General features: G+C 41.6%; 1 long non-coding RNA gene across 4 annotated transcripts in view; it reads right to left on the bottom strand.

The window, feature by feature from the left end:
* The window catches only part of LOC112650584 (uncharacterized), a 106,222-nt gene that overhangs the window by 44,597 nt on the left and 46,792 nt on the right, over positions 1-14,833 (bottom strand). For 2 of the 4 annotated variants that reach the window (XR_003130291.3, XR_003130293.3), the window contains exon 4: positions 3,367-3,536. The exons of the other annotated variants lie outside the window; for them this stretch is intronic. This is a non-coding gene — a long non-coding RNA (uncharacterized LOC112650584). The remainder of the gene's footprint in view (positions 1-3,366; positions 3,537-14,833) is intronic. 4 annotated transcript variants of the gene reach the window in all.

The raw sequence follows: 14,833 nt of genomic DNA, 5'->3' as shown, positions 1-14,833 counted from the left end.
TAAACCGCTCAGTGGCCTCTCCATTCCCCATAGAATGTCATCTACTACTATTACTTTTATCTCAGACTTCTATTTCCGCCGGCTGAACACTAATGTTTTTGTGCCCCTCTCCCCATTTCTGCAAAATATTCAAGAAGGAAAAGCCAGAGTTCTCTTGAGGGATATCAGCTCGCAAACAGTTTGAGTCAGCTGTTGTGGGCAAGCCTGCTTCCCTTTTTTTTCATTCTGCTAATGTGAGCACATTTCTATCTCGTGTAGTCTGCCGTTTGGACTCCGAGACCATCAAAGCAAGTTAATTTAAATGTTACTACAAAGGTGAAACAAGAATCCTGGGGAGAGTGAGATAAGCTGCCAGCAGCTTCTCCAGCCCAAGACCCTAGTTTTGTGAAATCGGTATTAACCCCACAGCTCCTGCAACGAAGTGGGACTTCAGATGGGGTGACTGGGTGACGGGCACTGAGGTGGGCACTTGACGGGATGAGCACTGGGTGTTTTACTATATGTTGGCAAATCGAACTTCAATAAAAAAATGCATATTAAAAAAAGAAGAAGAAAAGGTGTTCATTATCGTCTCCTCGGGTTGGCTCGCAGCCCTCTCCCTACTCCCATTCCAGATGCAGGTACACGACACACACACATTCACATGCGATTCACCCCCATGCACACACTGACATACACACACACAGTCATGGGTGCATACACATACATTCGTATACACACACGAACCCCCTCACGCCCATACACATTGTCTCCCAAGCTTGAACACACACACACGTATTCACACACACACATTCGCCCCCCCCCCCCATGGACCTTGATAAATGGTTGTGAAACATTCACTTTTTTAGCTCTCAAGAGAAGGTTCTCCCAGACAGCAGTGATAGCTCCAAGAACCAGGAGAAGACACTCTTTACCTGGGGCAGATTCAGGAAGAAGAGTGAAGCCTTACATCAGGGCCCGGGTGTGGCTTTGGAAGCTCAGTCACTTCCCGCATTGCAAAGGTTAAAGAAGTTACCCAAAACATTACAGAAGCTAAAGATTTTAAAGGACTTTTGGGCAAATGCACTAGTTTCCCTTGTAGGTGATCAAGACATCTTAGCCTTCCCTCACAGGAAATGAAATCTGCAAGGTATGGGGCTTGGAAATTCTACAACCATACACTAGTGCCAATTTAGACCAGCTCAAAAAAAGTGGAGGTTTTTTTCCTATTTGATGATTGCTAAGGAATATATGAGAGATCCTGAATTCAAGATGCAATGGGAAAATGATGAAGAGCTCTGCGTAAGAGGGAAACACCCAGTCCTATCCAATGTCCCATGTCTGCAACAATTCTCTTCTGACCTGGACGCTCAACCAAACACTTTCTGGCCATGACCTTGGACTTTATCTCTCTCACACATATTTCTTACAAGGTATAAATAAGGCGTAAACCACTAGCCCAGTGCCTATCGGTATAATTTCCGATATAATTTCTGAATTTAACCATTCCGCTGCATTTATTTAATTGTACGCTCCGTTCCCATCTAAGTAGGAAAATTCATAATGAATAATGTATGATCTTTTCCCAACTTGTAAACATGTGCTGCACAAGGAGACCCAACTGAGTGGCACTCAACCGTGGCAGCACACCAGAAACTTCAAAGAAGGGGCCAACATGCCAATTTTGGAAAGCCTGAAAAATCAGAATCTCTAGGGTCAGACCTGGATAGGTATTACTTTAAATCTTTCTATGTGGTATGATTCAGTACCTCTGATCTATCCCTTCTGGGGGGGAGTAGATTGACACAGCAAGCCAAACATGAATAATCCCATTCTCTCTTGAAACCCTCTAATGGTTTCCCATTGCAATTAAAATCAAGTGCCCACTGTGGGGATTTTCTAACACAGTCTACCAGGCCCTATATAACCAGGGTCCCTCTTGGCTTTGACCACTATTCCTACCACCCCCCTTCCAGGGATACCCAGGGACTTTGCACGGGCTGCCCTCATGTTCATACTGTTTTTCCCAGAATTTTGTGTGGCTTGCTCCTTCCCATCAGTTATTCTTAGCTCAAATGTCATCTTTTGGAGACGCCTTCCCCAACCATAGCAAGCCGGATCCCCACCAACTGATTATTACTCTCTCCCACTGCCCATGCACGCCATGTAGCCCTACCCATAATCACGTTTGTTTTTATGGTCCATCTCACTCCATCCCCATTAGGATGTAAGCTCATTGAGAGCAGAGACCTTGCATACATTATGAATGGTTATGGCCCAATGTCTACACAACACAGTGTGACACAAGGTAAGCACTCAACAAATACTGATTGAATAAATGAACAGAGTGCATTGGCCTCCTAAAATGATGTCAAGTCCATAGGTTGACAAGTCCTCTCTGTTGATATGTTGTGAATCTCAGGGAAATTCCTCTCCCAAAATTCACTGGGTTATTTTAGCAACGGATTGGAAATCCTAATTACTCAGGTCACGCAATGCTTAATTAAGCTGCTTTCAGTTTATTCAATTAAAAACCTTTCTTTCTCTTGACGTTGCTGATTGAATGGCCCTAAAGTCTGAGAAGTAAGAATAAAAAGGAGGAAAAAAAGCACCTCAATAGCATTCTTTTTCACCAAAGCAGCTTAATTTAATACTATGGATCCACATTTTTCATGACTGTATTTATGGCACAAGGCAATGAATTCCCGGCTCCTAAAACTTCAAAGCAATAATAATATTACGGGCCTCACTTCCTTCCTAAGGCATATTGTATATGCCTACTGCAAGATGCAAATCCAGCAATTTGCTAAAGTATGAAGACACTGTATAGAGCTGTGGTTTCAAAATGTTAACAGCAGAGCCCCTTTGTTAAAATGAGATGTGAGATGCTTTGAAAATGAGATACTCAAGGGGGCAAGACACTAAGCTACTCCAGTTACTATATATGTGAACACAGGTCAGCAAGTTAAATGAGTGGGGTTCTGCTGGTCATTCCACTAGGAGAACAGGTATCTCAGGCCACATGTCATTTAAGAATGTGAGCTGAAGGTGGCCTCATCATTTCAGGGTATGAATAGCCGCTATCCACACAACATGCCCAGCAATTCAAGGACAATATTGCTCAGCTGAGGGTACAGCAGCTCCACTTAGAGATAAAACTGGCTGTGATGTGTATGTTGAGAGTCCTGCCTCCCAAAGCCCCTCTAGAGCTTCTCAAGCTGTGTCTTTCAAAGGAATTTTCATGGGCTGCCTTTAAAATATCACCCTGGTTAGGATGGAGTTCCACCAGGTGAAAGCAGATAAAGCAGCACTGCTCTGATGAAGTTATGTGGGAGAAATTCCAAAAGCCTTGTCCTTCCCCATGCAGCCTCCCCTGATTCTCTTTACCTGTCTAGAGACTGAGTCCAGAGCTCTCTATAAAATGCATATAAGGTGTGGCGCTTGCCATGGAAAGGGCTGCGAGAGATCACAGGACTGAACAGGCCCAACTTGTCGTCAGAGCTCAATTAAGATGTGTCAACCTGTTGCAATAGGGCTGAAGATGGATCTTGACGGATCTATTGAGACAAAAAGAACAGGCATTTTGATGGCAGGACCAACACATTTCCTATGAAAAATACAAGAACTAAGAAGGAGTTGATATTTAGGGAGGAGGATGACTTCACTGGAGAGAGAGATTGGCACAGAGTAAGAATGCCCCATCAGACCAAGGCAGCTGGGGTAGCTGGTGTGCACTTCCTGAGCTGGGCTTTATTCTGAGAGTTACAAGCATCAGGCAAAATGATGCATAGAAGAGATTCCTTTCATCTAGTGTGCTTCCTGCCCTGGTGGCTTAGCTGGCATTTTTCACTTACAATGGCATTTTACTTATTTCTGGCTCAAAGGGAGCAGGAAAAAAATGAGGAAATGAAAAAGGATTAAGACTATTCATTTCAATTAATATTTGTTGAGTGTCTACACAGCAGACATTATTAGGATATCAAATAATAACATAATAATGTCCAGACATTATTGCCAGAGATACCATTGTGAGCAGGACAGACAAGATCTGTGGTCTCATGAAAATAATATTCTAATGGGGAAAACTAGTAACAAGCCAATCACTACCTAGAGAACTAAAATATGGTGATGGAATCAGGAGTGGTTGGGTGGGCAGAAAGGAACCAATTGCAGTTGGTCAAAAGAGGGGCAATTCCAGGTACAGAGAATAACTAGTGCAAAGGCTTTAAAGCTTGAAGTATTCAAGGAACCAACAGAAAGCCACTGTGGTCTCAGAAGGGGGGTGGGGAGGGAAACAATCCATTAAGAGATGAGATCAGAGAAGAAAATAGGAGCCTGACCATGTAGGGCTCTGTATGAGGAGAAAGAGTAGAGCTTTAAACTATAGTCAATCTGAAGCCATTATAAGTAGTAAGCAAGATAGTGGGGCACCTGGGTGGCTCAGTTGATTAAGTGTCTGCCTCTGGCTCAGGTCATGATCTCAGGGTCATGGGGAGCCCCACATTGGGCTCCCTGCTCAGTGGGGAGTCTACTTCTCCCCCTCTTTCTGCTCTTTCCCCCTGCTCATGCCCACTCTCTCTCTCCCTCTCTTTCAAATAAATAAATAAAAATCTTTAATTAAAAAAAAAAGTAAGCAAGGTATTGACATAATCCAAGTATATTTTCAAAGGACAATCTGCCCTCAGTTTAGAGAACAAATGTGCAAGTGTGGAAAGAAAAACACCAATTAGAGGATCATTTGGATGTCCAAGGCAACAAAATGCGGCTATAGTCTATAGATGCAGATTTTTAAAAAAAGTGAATTATTTTGAATTATGTTTTTCAAATAGATTCCACATGATTTAATACTGGAATGAGGGGAAGAGAGTAATCATGGTAACACCTAGTTGTCTAGGTTTGAGCATCTGGGAGAGTGTTGCTACCATTTACTTAAGTGAAGTCAATGGATGAAGGAATGGCCTTGGGTGTGGGAGGAATCTAGACTTATACTTTCACTATGTAAGTTTTGTGATGCCTTTGAACATGTCAGACAAGTAATAAGCAATAAAAATCTACAGTCCCAGGGGTAGTCAACACTAGCCGATATATTTGGGTATCATCAACACAGAGAATTTTTTTTCTTATTGAAGTATAGTTGACTACACAGATATTTTTAAAGTCATGGGTTGAGGGAAGTCACCTAGAAAAACTGCATCAATATAGATGAAGAAAGAGCCAAGACCATCCTGAGATATCTCAAGATTTAGAGGTTGAAAAAATAAATAAATAAAGCAAAGGAAACTGAGAAGTGTCAGCCAGTGCAGTAAAAGAAAATCCAGGGGAGTGGGAGGTCATAGAAGCTGAGAGAAAAGAATTTTTCAAGAAGCAATGGTGCTGGAGACCACACAAGGTAAGACCTAAGTTACCACTGGATTTGACAACATTAAGACCATTGGTACACTTGATAAGCAGTGTTTCAGTATGGTGGGGAGCATCTGTGTCAGTGACCTCTCACTGAGCAACAAGTTGCCAAGTACTTAATGCTTTAAAAGAACAAGTTATAATATCTTACTATTCTGTGGGTTGATGGACAGTTTCTCTGCATGTGATGTCAAGGGTGAGCTGGGTTGGTTACAGTCAACTGGAATCAACTGGGCTAGAACATCTCACTCTGAATGCTCAGTAGCTAGAATTTGATCCTGGCTGTTGGCTGGGAGTTCCACTTGGGCTGTGGACCAGAGAAGCTACAGGCGGCTTAGGTTTCTGAGAAAGTGTCCCAAGCGGGATCAGTCCACAAGATCCACCGAGGCAGAAGCTGCAGGGATTTTATGAGCTAGTTTCAGAAGTCATGGAGCACTGCTTCTATCATGTTCTATTGATCAAAGTAAGCCCAGAATCAAGGGGAGGGGAAACAGACTTTTCTTTTTCTTTTTCATTAAAGTAGAGTTGACACACAATGTTACATCACTTTCAAGTATACAACACAGCAATTTGACAAGTCCACCTGTCTCCCTACAACACTATTATAATACCATTGACTATCTTCCCTATGCTGTACCTTTTACCCCATGACTTATTCATTCCATAGCTGAAAGCCTGTACTCCCATCCCCCTTCCCTCATTAGCCCATCCCCCTCAACCCCTCCCTCTGACAACCACCAGTTTGTTCTCCATTTTATGGGTCTGTTTCTAGATTTCACCTTTCAATAAGAGATTAGCAAAGAATATGTCGCTATGTTTTATCTTCCATAGGACATATCCTGATGGAAATAAGTTGAGAGGGGAATTTGAGGTGGGGAAGGGGAGCAAAAAACCTCAGACAATCCATAATTGCCTGCACACAAACTCATGAGCTGAGCTAAAACAAAACAAAACAAGGTCCTTATTCTGATCCTACTACTAATTCCCCCAAACTTAACTCTCAATTTACAAGCTATCAAAACTGAGAAATATGAAATTAGATAGGAATAAAGAATCAAGGGTGCCTGGGTGGCTGAATCGGTTAAGCATCTGCCTTTGGCTCAGGTGATGATCTCAGGGTCCTGGGATGGAGCCCCAAGTCTGGCTCCTTGCTCAGCAGTGAGTCTGCTTCTTCCTCTCCCTTTGCTCCTCCCCCACCGCTCATGTGCTCTCTCGCTCTCTCTCTCTCTCTCTCTCAAATAAATATTTTTTTAAAAACCAAACAGTAAGAGTACAAGAAAATAATGATAAAATAGTTATGCATAAAAAGGTGGAGGTCTTCCTAAGAACTCTGACAGTAGAAGCCAAGAAATAAAAGACATTTGGACTAGATGAACATTAAAATTTCTATAAATCAAAAAGTAAGATTTTTAAAATCACCAAAACTAAAAAAATAATAATAAAAATTAAAAATCAACCAAAAACTATGGAATATTAATAAAATCACTAATGAATTCTTACAAATCAAGAAAAAAAGCATCTCAATAGAAATGGGCAAAGGGCATACACTCAAAAGGAAAAACCAAACAGCCGATAAATAGATAATAAAACATTAAAGCTTTGCTGGCAATAAAAAAAATGCAAAATAAAATGTTAAGATGGCATTTTCTGAAAAGCTAACGGGCAATTGTTTTTAAGTCATCACTTGAGATAGGCAAGTTTCAAGGAAAATGGCACCACCAGATATTGCCAGAAAAAGTACACATTGGAACATCCCTTTCAGGAGGAAAATGCAGCATTCTTCATCAAAATTCCCTGGTGGATACAGGGTACCATTGTTCTACAAACACAGATTGTTCTTTCTTATCATCAGGCTTTGCCAGGCACCTTCCCCCTCTCTGGGGTTCCTTACTCCTGCACTCCATTGGTAGGAAAATCCTATTTGTCATTTAAAACCCAGCTCAGTTCTGAATTCCTCCAGCAGAACTTCTGCAAACTCAACTTTCTCCAAGGTGGGAAAAACCACACCCTCCCACATACGATTTCTGTGCCTTTCTCAAGTCTATGCTCCTGTCACACTGCAATATGATTATCCACCTTCTGGCTGGGCCATCTTCCTGCAGGTCTCTCCGATGATTCTCAAGCTCTTCATCTGGAAATGAAGTTAATAACTATTCTGCAGAGCTATTGGAAAAATTAAGATACTCAATTTGTTGATATGTGAACAGCAAATGGCAGCTTTTCAAATTCTTGCTCTTTTTCATACTCTGTCCACCTTTCCCTTGCTGTTGGGTAATGGACTTCCTTAAATATGGTTCAGTCCAACGCTACTTCTGTTCAGTCACCTTAAATATTAAAAACAATCTTGTTTCTATTATTATATAGCTTGGTCCATTTATTTTTTAATTCCTGTCTCACTGAAGTCTCCTCCTCCCTTGCCCTCCAACCCAGTCATGCTTGCAGTTCCAGCAGCTGGGGGCAGAAGGAGTTGGATCTGGTGCACGCTCAGTCCTTCCATCTTCCTTGCCTCTCTGCCTCCACTGTTGGGGCGGGAAGGAGGGAGAAGGAAGGTGATGATGTCCTCGTCCAACTACGGGCAGGGGGACAGTCTACTTTTTTTGTTGCTCATGACACTCATTCCCTTGTGTAAGCAAACACACTGGGATCTTTCAGGGTGAAGGTGAGTCCCCTTCTTGTCAGGTGTCTCTGCTTCTCAGTCTATCTGTTGAAGGACTGGCTATTTCTCTCTGGGGGCCAGTATTCAAATGCAGGCTGTTTCATAGAGGCACTTGTGGTTCTTTAGAAGGCTCTCTAGGGACTTCCCTCTACCCAGCCCCCTGGTGTGGGAACCTGGGTAAGGTTTGACATCTTCCTCTTCTCCCAACTCCCCCACCCCTAGGCAGCCTGTCCTTCACCCTCTGTCTGTAGAGGCCTCTTCTCCCATCAGTGGTCCTTTCAAAGAATCAGCAAGAAGATTTAAACCTGAGGCACCTCCTTGGGGTCCATTTCACCCAAGGAAGACTCCTCTATCATTTCAGTGGCAATACACCTCCCTCATGCTTTTCTCAGACCCACTATCTCTCACCTACCCCTTCTCCACAACCAGCACCATCAGCCATAGAAAATCAGGTTCTATAAAGGTCCAGATGTTCAAAAGATTTCAGAAATGAAATGATCAGCCCTCTCCAGCTTTGAAAGGGAAGGTGAGGGAACAAATGTCAGGCTTTCTCAGTTTTAAGGAAGGAGAGAGGCAAGTTAAGTGCCCCTCCATGAGGAGGGGAAGAGGAAGGAGGAGAGTCCATGAAAACAGTGCTCTCCGCCTCCACACTTCTCCTTATCCTGGCTTTTTTTTTTTAAGATTTTATTTATTTATTCATGAGAGACACAGAAGGAGAGAGGCAGAGACACAGGCAGAGGGAGAAGTAGGCTCCGTGCAGGGAACCCAATGTGAGACTTGATCCCAAGACCCCAAGATCAAACCCTGGGCCAAAGGCAGAACTCAACCACTGAGCCACCCAGGTGTCCCGCTTTTTTTTTTTTTTTTTTTTTTTTTAAGAAAGAGAGAGAGCAAGAGAGCATGAATGAGGAGGGGCAGATAGAGGAAAGTGAATCTTAAGCAGGCCCCATGCTTTCTGGCTACACTCAAGAGAAAAAAACTGGTCAGGGGCAAGATTAGAATCAAGAAGATTTATTGGGCTGCTATTTCTATCATCCAGGGAAGAGGTGACAGTGGCCTGGACTAAAGCATTGTCAGAGAGATGGAGAGAGGAGTGAAGACCAGAGATATGGAGGCATATCCAGCAGCCCCCAACAACTAATCAGATAGAATGTAGTGGTTGAAAGAGAAAGAAGCAAGTATGATGCCCGTGTTTCTGGCATGAGTCACTGAGTACATGATAGTGCTACTCTCACAGGTGGATGACCCCAGGGGAAAACAGATTTGACTCAGAGGATAGGAAGGTGATGTATTTAATAGTTGACGTGGTTTGCATACCCCATTCAACAACTTTATAGGATCGATAACACCCTTTCCACCTCATAAACAGAGATACTAACCATCTGGGAGGTGAAAGGTCATAAAACCAGGAAGAAGAGGAGCTGGGGCAGAAGTCCTCTTGACACCAGGGGCCCCAAGGAACAAGGGAACCCCAACAGGCCAAATCCCCAAGACCAACTTGGGGCTGACCATCATTAATACAGCCTAGAAGCTCATTCTTCATGTTTAAAGGAAAAAAGACAGAAAATCCAGGAGATATCACTCTTAGTCATTTCTGTCTATTTCAAATTCCCCACCACACAGGCTGGGGTCCTGGGTTTCTTTATCTCAATGGCACAATTTGCCACACATGGTTCACACATGGTTTAAATGGTCCTTCTATGAAGGGAGATAACATCAGGCAAAAGGTAGCATTTCCTCTTCCGGGAGAGTTGTCTCCACCTATTCCCTAGGCACACTTCACACATGGATGGCTCCTTGGTTACTGTGGTATTGGTGCTCCTGCAGGGTCCACTCCCCTCAAGTCTTCAAGCAATCCTGCAAAAAGGAAGTATTGTGCCACCACAATTATAAGCCACTTCTCTCTGCTCAGAGATGAGCCTTGTTCAACCCCTGCTATCTGACATCTGTAACTTCTGGATGTTGGAGCATGCAGACCTCAACCTTCTCCCCTCCCAGCAACTTTTAACAGTCAGCCATCAGGATTTGTACCAGACACCATCTCTGTGCCAGTCATCATATCTGTCCCCATGGGAAGCTCAGGCCTGAAGACTCATTATGAGCCAATGAAATTTGGTGTATAAGACCCAAACTAAAGTCAAAGATTCACAATATGGGGAAACAACACTTTTGAGCACCTTCTAGATGCCAGGTACCATATTAGTGCTTTCCATATGCTGACTCCTTCTATCCTCAAAACAAGCCATGAAGTAGAAATAATTTTTCATGTTTTCTGTACAATGAGAGATGAAACTCAATGTAGCAAAGACAAGTAAACCCTGAATAAGCTCACTTCTCTTCTTCCTGTTCATACACATAGACTCCATTCCTCAAACTCCCTTGTAGGTATCACCGTGGGTATGAGTCATGACCAATAGAAGTTACATATGTCACTTCCAGACCTGGCCTGTAAAAGCTCTGTGTGAGCTTTCGTCTTCCCTCTTCTCCGTCACATCCAGGAGAATCCTGCAAGTCACATGACAAAGATGACTGAGACTCTTTTGGCCTAATTCCTTGAATTGTCAGATGGAGCAGAGTGCCTCCTCATTGGACTTCAAGAGACCAAGAAAAAAGGCTCTATTGCGATAAGCCACCAAAGTTCAGGGATTTATCCATTTCTGCAGCTAACATTCGTTAATGAGTACAGTAGGCCTCAAAGACATCAAACCACCTGCACAAAGTCCACCAACTGACTAGTGGCAGAGAAGAGATTTGAATTTAGGTTTAACCTTATTCCAAAGACACATATTGTCTAAGGAAGAAGACTAAAAAGCCAGAAAGGAAGGTAGCAATGAAAAGAGTCAGAGAAAAGAAGAAGTATTCTCGAGGAATGCCAATGGAATAAGTGTCCTACGCTGGAGATTTACAGGAGCGAGAATTGGAAGCGTTCACTGAGCTGTAATGGTCAGGATAAATTAGGTCACATTGCATTAACAAACAGAATCAGAATCTCAGTGGCTAATTCCAAGTAGAGTTTATTTGTGGCTCACACTACATGTCCAGTGCAGGGCCCCAGAAGTTTGACACACATCACTTCTGGTCACATTTCTTTGGTCAAGAAAACTGGGTGACGGGCACTGAGGTGGGCACTTGACGGGATGAGCACTGGGTGATATTCTATATGTTGGCAAATTGAACACCAATAAAAAATAAATTTATTTAAAAAAAAATAAAATATCATCACACTTAAACTCAAGTACAATTCCACCATATACCCAGAAAACAGACATCTGGAAATATTTGGTAAGTAGTACCAATGGCTACTGTCAGGTCAACATGGGACAGTCCTGGAAATCAAAGTAAAGAAACATACGTTCCTTTGGGAAATATTTTTATTAGAGGATTAACCTTCTAACACTTCTCAAAAGCAGGAATTCTTTTTTTTTTCAAGTTCTGGAGCAGAATTAGAGATGAAAAATCACACACAGCTTTTGGAAAGGCAGTTTGTGTGTGTATATATATACCTGCCATAAAGTAATACATATATATGTATGTATGTATGTATGTGTATATACACATACATATAATGTGCATCCCATTAGATCCTTAAATTCTCTTTAAATACAATAATTGCATAATATTTAAGCTCTTTGGTTCTGGAGTCAGACATATCTGAGACTCAAATCCAGACTGCCACCTACCAAGTGTCTGATATGGAGGAAATTGTCCAGACTAGCTTATTAGCCTTTCTCATCTGTAACGTGAGAATGATGGTAGCAGCTATCCCATAAATATGAGGGTTCCATGTAAAAGCCCTTCATAATTTCTTCTAAAAATATTAGCTGCTGTTAAACACTCAAGAATTCACAATGGCATACACATTCTTCATAGCACTGCTTGTAATAGAAAATTTGAAATTCTCTAAAGTGGGGCTGCCCGGGTGGCTCAGCGGTTTAGCGCCTCCTTCAGCCAGGGGCCTGATCCTGGAGACCCGGGATCGAGTCCCACATCTGGCTCCCTGCATGGAGCCTGCTTCTCCCTCTGCCTGTGTCTCTGTCTCTTTCTCTCTCTCTGTGTGTCTTTCATGAATAAATAAATAAAATCTTTAAAAAAAAAAAAAGAAATTCTCTAAAGTGCCATCCATGCAAAAATTATCACATGTGTGTGCAAAGGAACAGAGAGAAAGAATACCAAATAGTTATTTTTAAAAATATGATAGAATCAGGTATATTGATCTGGAAAGATATCCATAATATATTGTGGGATTGGGAAAAGCAAGTTGCAGAACACAGTGCCTAGATTGATTTCAAGAATTGATATATTAAGTCATAATAAGTCCTATAAAAATATTTTAAAGACTATGTCATAGGCACTGATTAGTTGGGGATAGGGTACTATTTGAAACTGGTTTCTCAAAAAAGGCCTTTTAGGGTTGAGCTGTAAATGGTAAAAAGTTTTGTATAAAAAAGAAGGGCATGACCCAGCACCCAGATATTAGTTTGTAATTCCATTCTCCAGTAATAAATAAAGAAAGAAATAAAGAATGAATGAATGAAATGAAAATTTAAATAACAGGACTGCTTGGAGAAATGGCTGATTTTAAGGCTGGGATAGAAAATATAAAAGATAAACCTGGAACAGGTTTACCTGCCAGAAAGTAAGAAAATGCTCAAAAAAACAAAAGGTTGGAAGCACACCCAAGGGACATAGGAGTCAACTAAAAGGACCTCCCAATGTCCAAAGTCAGGACAATTTTGAGCAACAAAATAAATAGCTAGTGTTGGACTTTTACCCCAAAGTATAAATAAGTGCTCATGAGTCCTTACTGATATAAATAAATGAATGAGTAAATAAACAAAAGTGCAAGAATAGATAAATCTTCTATGACAAAGAGTTCCAGACAATTTGTGTAGTCTGATCTCAAGGAAGTGGAGCATCACTCCATTAAGTCTTTAAACGTGGGCTGAGCAAAATGACTTCCTTCCAGAAAGCAGAGTATGGAAAAGGAAGAGGGGAGGATAACTTTAGAGGAGAGAAATCTGACAAGCAATACCTCATCCAGGGAATCAAGCTCAACATCATCAGTGTAAGTCGTGTGGACAGCATATATGTTTGATAGCAGGTGCGTGATAGCATATATCCTTATTAGGTGGCGAAAATGGCACTCCGCCTCTGTGGTCGTCCTTTCCAAAACCCAAAACTCCAGCCTAATCATGAGAAAAACATCAGACAAATCCCAAATGAAGGGCAGTCTATAGAATACCTGGCCTCAAAACTCTCTAAGTCATCAAAAATCAGGAAAGTCTGAGAAACTGTCGCAGCTCAGAGGAGCCTTTAAAAAAGAGAGCGAGAAAGAACCAAAACCCCACTGCACGTCATGTGGTATCCTGAATAGAATTCTGGAACAACAACAACAAAAATACATGAGGGGAAAACTGCGGAATTTATATACATTGTGGGCTTCACTTAATATTGTATCAGTATGGCTTCATGAGTTGGGACCAATTGTTAACATAGGGGGAACTGTATTATCTTTGCAACTTTTCTGTAAATCCAAAGCTACTCTAAAATGAATATTTTTTAAGAAATGGTGTCCATGAACAGGGGAAGGAATGAACTGTAGTATCTTCATACAATAGAATACTAAGCAACAATATAAAGGAACAGACTACTAGTAAACGCTACAGCGCGATTGTACAATAATCTTAAGGTTATTGTACTAAGTGAAAGAAGTCAAACACGAGGTGTGCACACTGTATGATTCCATTACCCGGGATTGTAGGATAGGCAAAAAATGTCAAATCGGTGCTTATTTGGGGAATCCCAATAAGTGGAGGATTGATTGGGAGGGACATGAGGGAATTTTCTGAGTTGATGGAAATGTTTGGTGTCTTGTGCATTCGTCAAAGTTGTTTGAATGGTACCTTTCAGATCTGGATTAAGTATGGAGATTAAATATATATTATAGGGACGCCTGGGTGGCTCAGCAGTTAAGCGTCTGCCTTCAGCCGAGGGCGTGATCTTGGGGTCCCGGGATCGAGTCCCATGTCGGGCTCCTTGCATGGAACCTGCTTCTCCCTCTGCCCGTGTCTCTGCCTCTATCTCTGTGTCTCTCATAAATAAATAAATAGAACATTCAAATAAATAAATATTATCAATTAATGCAAAATTATAAAAAGGTAATTTGAAATTTAAAAAAATATAAAACCAATGTAAAATACATATTCAAGTGTGGAAAGGAGAAGGAAAAATAGAGAGCGGGGAAGATGTTTTTTAAGCCTCGGACATTTGGAGTACAAGAAAAATTAAAATTTTGTCTAATTCCTTTGACTAGATAAAGTCATTGTTTTTGAACTTACACATATATAACAAAAATAGGATCATTCTGCCCATATTGATTTGTAGGCATTTTCTAAATTAATGATGGATCTCGTAACTTACCCTTCAATAGCAGAGCGCCTACCGGAATGCAATGGCTTTGTGAGCGCAATGGTATTTTATAACCTGGTTAGATGTGGCCAAAACTGCTAGTTACCTTCTAGGGATCATCCCAAGGGGTACTTGGGCAGGGACAGTCTTTGGAAATCAATGATCATCCATGTCCATTTGGAAACTTTCCTAAAACCGACTTGCCTGAGAATGCACCTTTACCCAAGGTGAGGTTTTGGTTCCCACTTTCCTTTCAAAGTCTATTTTTTTTTCACACTGTACAACAGAAAGCCACACTTTTCACCCATCCTGAATATTATCATTGATGCTGCTGCTGCTGCTAATGATGCAGGTTGTGAAAAGCGACAATTTAAAGTGTTGGTGTCGACA

This window comes from Canis lupus, chromosome 11 (genome assembly GCF_003254725.2).
Source record: "Canis lupus dingo isolate Sandy chromosome 11, ASM325472v2, whole genome shotgun sequence".
Classification (NCBI taxonomy): Eukaryota; Metazoa; Chordata; class Mammalia; order Carnivora; family Canidae; genus Canis; species Canis lupus.
This window is presented reverse-complemented; position numbering and strand designations above follow the sequence as displayed.